This window comes from Euphorbia lathyris, chromosome 6, assembly GCF_963576675.1.
Source record: "Euphorbia lathyris chromosome 6, ddEupLath1.1, whole genome shotgun sequence".
NCBI classification, from domain to species: domain Eukaryota; kingdom Viridiplantae; phylum Streptophyta; class Magnoliopsida; order Malpighiales; family Euphorbiaceae; genus Euphorbia; species Euphorbia lathyris.
In genome coordinates this window covers 66,234,910-66,241,947 of record NC_088915.1, presented here as the reverse complement: position 1 = coordinate 66,241,947, position 7,038 = coordinate 66,234,910, and the positions used below count along the sequence as shown (strand labels likewise).

At 27.4% G+C, this 7,038-nt stretch overlaps 1 long non-coding RNA gene across 2 annotated transcripts; it reads right to left on the bottom strand.

Moving 5' to 3' along the window:
- Nucleotides 1-6,140: 6,140 nt before the first annotated feature.
- LOC136233284 (uncharacterized) lies at nt 6,141-6,604 on the bottom strand. 2 transcript variants are annotated; one of them, XR_010690768.1, is made up of 2 exons: nt 6,474-6,604; nt 6,141-6,397 (listed from the first exon to the last, which is right to left on the bottom strand). It is a non-coding gene; the product is annotated as an uncharacterized lncRNA (long non-coding RNA). The 2 variants fall into 2 exon arrangements; XR_010690767.1 differs by having other exon boundaries at nt 6,141-6,348.
- Between the last annotated feature and the right edge of the window lie 434 nt (nt 6,605-7,038).

Below are 7,038 nucleotides of genomic sequence, written 5' to 3'. Positions count from 1 at the left end.
ACTGATATTTATATATATATACATTATATTTGAAATGTAAATTCTCTTTTGTTATTTTTATATGAATCCAGTTGAGGAGAAATGAACGCTGGAAAGTATGTCTCTAATTTCATTTTTTTTTTTTTTCTCAATAGGGTTCCGAGAATATCTTCTTAATCGTCTTTTTTTTTTATTCAGATTTAGTGCCGCAGAAACGGAGTTGCAATCACCGGTCTCTGAGAGGTATGTTTATCATTTAAGCCAATCCCTATTGAGCGATCTGATTCGGTTCGATTTTACTAATATTTAATATAAAAAACCATAGCTATATATAACTCTAGGATTGATTTTGCTAATATTTATTAAAAAAAACGAATAGAACCACTCAAACTGATCGAGTCAACTGCATATCGTTTAATCCAATCCCAGTTGAGCAATCTAATTCAGTTCAAATTTACTAATAACATAAAAAAATCAAATCTATATAAATCCGGGATTTATTTAAAAAACTTTATATCTGCAATATCGCTTAATTCAATCCCAATTTAGCGATCTAATTTGGTTCGAATTTATTAATATTTAATATAAAAAAATCAAAGTTATGCAATCAACTGATATATAAACTATCTTAATTCTCTTCTTAGGGAAGATGTGGTGTGTGTTAACTTCCCGAGGCTAATTCCTGGCTAGGCGTTCTGGCTCTTTGTTTTCTTTTACTTTCTTATTCCCAAAAAAAAAAAAAAACTGATATATAAACTATTCAAAATATTAAATTATACTATAAAATATATATTCTTGGTTCAAAAAGAAATATATAAATATTCTATTAATTTTTTATTTTAAATTCTAATAATTTTAATAATAATTATTATTATTTAAAATAAAAAATATATATATTTATATTTTGGAATTTATATATATATGTTTTTATTTAAAAAAAAGAAGATTTATTTATTTATAAAAATAATTTATGAAAATATTTATTAAAAATGGAGTTTAATGGAAAGATGATAACAAACATCACTTTCTTTCCAAATAGGATCTTATGCAATCTACTGATATTTTTATATATATACATTATGTTTGAAATGAATTCTGTTTTGTTATTTTTATCTGAATCCAGTTGAGGAGAAATGAATGCGGGAAAGTATATCTCTAATTTTAATAATAATTATTATTATTTAAAATAAAAAAATATATATTATATTTTAGAATTTATATATATGTTTTTATTTACAAAAAAACAGATTTAATTATTTATAAAAAATAATTCATGAAAATATTTATTGAATATTGAGTAGAATGGAAAGATAATAAGAAACATTACTTTCTTTCCAAATAGGATCATATGCCATCAACTGATATTTATATATATATATCTATTTGAAATGTAAATTATATATATTTATATATATATATATATATATATATATTTATATTTTATTGAATATTTGAAATGTATATATATTTTTATATATATACATTATATTTGAAATGTAAATTCTCTTTTGTTATTTTTTTTATCTGAATCAGTTGAGGAGAAATGAACGTTGGAAAGTATGTCTAATTTCATCTTTTTTTTCTCAATAGGGTTCCAAGAATGTCTTCCTAATCGTCTTTTTTTTTTATTCAGATCTAGTGCCGCAGAAACAGAGTTGCAACCACTGGTCGCCGAGAGGTATGTTTATCATTTAATCCAATCCCTATTGAGTGATCTGATTCGGTTCGATTTTACTGATATTTAATATAAAACCATAGCTATACATAAATCGAGGATTAATTTTGCTAATATTTATTTTAAGAACACGAATAAGCTCAAACCACCGAGTAAACCGCGTATCGTTTAATCTAATCCCTGAGCGATCTGATTCGGTTCGAGTTTAGTAATATTTAATATAAAAAAATTGTAGTTACTACTAAATATAAACACGGGATTAATTTAAAAACTGTTTATATCTGCAGCAATGCAGAATCGAACTCTAGTTTCTGGAACAAATGAAGGAGACACTTAGGCCCTGTTCTTTATTACTTAATTTCAGTAACAATCAGTTCAGTTCAGTAGTAATCAGTTCAGTATTCAGTTTCAGTATTCAATAATTTATCATTATTTATTATAATTATTATATATTATTATTATTTATATATAATTTATTATTATTATCATTATTTATTTATAATTTCAGCAATTTATTATAATTATTATAATTTATTATATATTAATTTATCTATTTTCATTATAATTATATTTATATATAATTTATGCTTTGTCATTATATATATTATCATTATTTATTATAATTATAATTATTTGATGCAACTTATTTGCAAATTTTGCGAAAAGTAAATAAATATTATATTAATACGTTTACATTACAATGCTCTAAAAAATTAACTAGCTCCTACTTTAATATCTCAAATAGTGCAATTTTATCCCTAATATTAGAAGCCAATAGCAATTTTACCCTTAACATTGATAAATTGAGTCAAGATTTTGTATTCATATGAAAATTCATATTTAGACGTTAGGAGTAAAATAACCCCGGACCCAAAACGTTAAAGGTATTTTTGTACCTTAATACTTAATTGTAATAAAAAGTTAAGAGTGTGTATTCATATAAAAATTTGTATTTAATTTCATAGGCTTTAAATTATATATAAATTTGTGTTTGTATGTAATTTATATTTTTAATTTAAATTAGACTCATTTTTATTTAATGTCGTAGGATTTTATCGAGCCTAGATTTTATTTGATATTTAATTTAGTTTAATCTTTAATAATATGTTTATTTATTATTGATATTATTTTTTTTGATAGAAATATTATTATTATTATTATTATTATTATAAGCTTATTAATGTCCAATATTATCATTAAATTATTTTAAAGTCTAATATCATCATTATTGTTACGTTCGATTAAATTCGGTTAAATTCGGTATCATTCAGTTAAGTTCAGTAGCATTCAGTTAAATTCAGTTCAGTTCAGTATTCAGTATCATTCAGTTCAGTTCAGTTCAGTTCAGTTTTTTTCAGTAATAAAGAACAGAGCCTTACAACAATGTTCTCTTCTTTTTTTTTTTTTTTTTGATAACATGCTCTCTTCTTATGAAATAAATATTTAATATATTAATTGCAATGTCTTTTTAATTTTTCTTTTTTAAAAAGGCAATGTCTATATTATTTCTCTAAAAAAAATCTATACTATTACATTCTTGCTATTTAGTATTATGTTTTTTTTTTTTGCCACATTATCAGAAGAAAGGATAAAATTTTGAGTAGGATTGCCGGGATTCATCGCGCCTTGGAGATCAGGTATGACCATAGTTGAATTGTCTACTCAAATCTCTTCCGAATGAGTTGGAAGCTGTGTTGCGGCAGGAAGAGTTGCTTTTGTTTCAAAAATCAAGGAAAGCTTCGATTAAGAACGGAGATCGAAATACTAGGTATTTCCATATCTCTACGGTTATCAGAAGGCAAAGAAATCGGATTGAAGCTATCAAAAATCCTAATGGAAAGTGGGTTTATGAGGATGAGAAATCGTGGCACAAGTATAATATATCAGTGGCTATATTATTTAGCCACGAAAATTCAAGGTAGACACTATCGTGGCACAAGTGAGCGTGGCTAGATAATTGCCACGGAAAAATAATGGTCGTGGCATAAATTGATTTTTATGCCATGGTAAAATCCGTGGCTAATCATATTCATTTGCCACGAGTAAAACTGTGGCAAGATTAAAATACCCATGGCAAGACATAACATCTTGTAACAAAGAATAAAAAATAAACAAAATCCAAAATTTTAGGCACTTTTAACAAAAAAAATAAATAAAAATAAAAATAAAAATAAATATTAAATAGACATTAATCATTTTATCATACTTTTTTTTTAAAAACTCCTTTTATCATACAACAAAAAAACACAATTAGAAAAGGTATATATTAAGAAAAGTCTAAGTCTGAAGGTATCCAACGCAAAGATTTTATTCTATATCTGTACCATACAAATAACTGTAGAGTTCAATATAATCAGGTTTTCAAAGTTACAATGTACACCCCATCCATATACCACATCTATAATCCTAAAACTTTTGGCTTCACAAGCACTTTCTCAAACACAGAAACAGTTTGTTGTATTGAATTCTGACTAAGATGCTCTTCAAGTTGCTCAAGTTGATATAATCCTGAAAGATAGATAAAAACTTGGAACGTAAGTGGCAGATAATAACACTAAATTTTTATACATATATACAAGAAAAAACAGTTCAGATTGCTGCTGTAATATGCAACAGAAAAAATAGTTCAGGGCTAACCAAAAAGAATCATCACTTAGTTTCCTTGTCCATTTTTAAGTTCTAGGTAAAATAATATTTTGCTAAAGAATCATCATTCTATTACATTACAAATACTACTGTTAGAGAGTTAATCATGTCACTTTAAGTAAATTTGGGAACTAACAAGATACTTAGAAAATGTTTAGGGGCCAATAAACTTTTTGAACCAAGTTCAGGCGTTCCTAATGTATGAAGCTTTCTTCCATAAAATCCATGCACGTTCAAAGTAAATAAGCATGTGTACTCAAATTGATGATCAGAATTAAAAACTCATACCAGTTTCCCATTTAACATATAGAATCATGCCACCATATAACTAGAAAACAATCTTTATCTTCTAACTATGACTTTGCTGGAAAGCTAATAAAGGTATGTGAAAATGTATTGGATATTTTGCAATTTTCCACTTAACATGATTGTCCAAAAAGGAAATAGATGAACAAAGACAAAAGGGAAAAACAAAAAAAGGAAATGTTCTTGCCAGTTAATAAAAGTAAATTATTTATGCTTATGTTGACAACCATACATGTGATTTAAACCCAGAAGAAATAACAAGAAATTGTTCTCTGTCTTTCTATCTACATTCAGAAACGGAACAGCACACAATGAAACATCTAAGCCTCACAAGGACTCACGGTTTCACCTCATTTGCTGCATATTTATTTCAAAGAATGGTTCCTTTTGTTTCAATAACAATAATAGGATGCACTAATAAATGCTTTTTTATCTCCTCAACAATAGTAATTATCAGATTCTTGAGAGAAATGTTATTCTTATGAGTCAAATATGTCATTACTGTATTAGTTGTTCACCATTGTAACAAGAAATTATGAATCAAATCAAATGCTACACACTACTCCTAAAATTATGGATTAACTGAATTATGTTGTAAAATTAAGCTTAAATTGATAGGCAAGCTAAATACTTGAGCTCAATATTGAACTCCAAGTAATATATTATTTGACTCAATTTATGTATAACTTAAATTATATTAATTAATCTCTAATTCATGCCAAGAAGGTTGTAATATTATGAGCACTACATCAATCTCCAAGTGATGATAATTATGACAAAATCAAACCAAGTACCTAACGTATCTCTTCAAATTGAGCTTGAAGTAGCCAAGTTTTAAGTTCTGTGGCTAAATCAAGTTTAAGCTACGCAGTATGTTGGCTCTGCTGAACTTAATTACAATCTTAGGAATTTTGTTTATAATCAAATTATATCAGTAAGGATTTTATATATAATCAAAATGACATAATCACTTGTTGTTATCCTAGCAACTTAGTGACATTGACGATCTATCTATCAAATGAAAAGCTCCAATACTACATGAATGAAATTATGTAAGTCGAATTAGCCATTGTCAATATTGTTATTGGTTGTTGCTCATTAGAAGCTTTTCAAAGTGGCAACCTCACTTATAGTTGGAATTAAAACATAAGCTTAACTAGAACACGTAATATCACTCATCTGATATAGAAGTAAAGCAGCTTGTTGCCTTGTGTTCTGTATCCACTAGAACACCATCCATTTCAGAAAGTATAACCACCAAATCCATGAAGGTTGAGAAACAAATCGTGCAGAGAGATGTCATTCTTTTTTATATTTATGACTGAAATACTATTAAATGTACATCAACAGCCTAGGAAATTCAGAACGTACAAATAATTTATTTTGTTGCTGCTGCACCATTTAAGGGTCATCTGTAAGCATGATAACAAAATGACCATAAATAAATACAGACCAGATTAACACTGCACAATATCTGAACATTCTATAATTCCACAGTACAAATTCAAAATTAACTAGAAACAGAAGAATCTGGTGAATCAAATTAAAAATCCCTTATATAACTTGTGTAACAGAAGAATAAGACTTAGTAGAGTGAAGAATCTAACTAACAAAGGCAACTAGGAGAACATTTTCTTCCAAGATTTGGTCCTCCCAATCTACCCATTCTTCGTTTTCTTTATCTTTGTGCCAGCCATGATGTTCCTCCTCCTCATCTGAAGAAATTCCATCCAACTCCTTTCCTGTGGGGACAATCGATTTCCTAATCAAGTCCGACTGATTTAATCCAGTCTTGAGGGCATGAAAACGCAAAATAAGAGAAGTCGTTAAATAAAAGGAAAAACAAAAATGAGAGAAAAAGACAAACCAAATCTTCCAACCACAGCGATCCCAATGGCGATAGCAAAAGAAAACAGAGACCGACAAATAATTAAGAAGATAGAAATTTGGGCGATTTGATGGCTAGGTTAAGCGCAGTTCGGCCACAAAGATTGGGAGTGGGAGTGGGACCAGCCTTTAAAGGGCTACTTAGCATAGAGCGGCAAATAAAAAAAAATTGTTTTTGGCTCCCCGCCACGTTCCATGGAAAAAAAGGGACAAAAATATCCTTAGTTCTTTGATTACTTTTATCCCTAACATTTAAAATGGTGATGTAATTTTACTCCTAATTTTGACAGTCAATAGCAATTTTATCCCTAACGTTAACATGTTGGGTCAATTTTAAATATTATTATAAAACATAAATATTTTATTTTTTATTCTACACCAATTGCATATCAGTTCGTTTTAAAAAAAGATTTCATATTTTATCTGATTTAATAATAGAATTGGAGGTTAATATATATAAATTCGGTGAAATATTTTGAAACTTTTTTTTTGTCCAACTCGTAAAATAGACAGTATATTTTTTTTAATTTTTTTTTCACATCTAA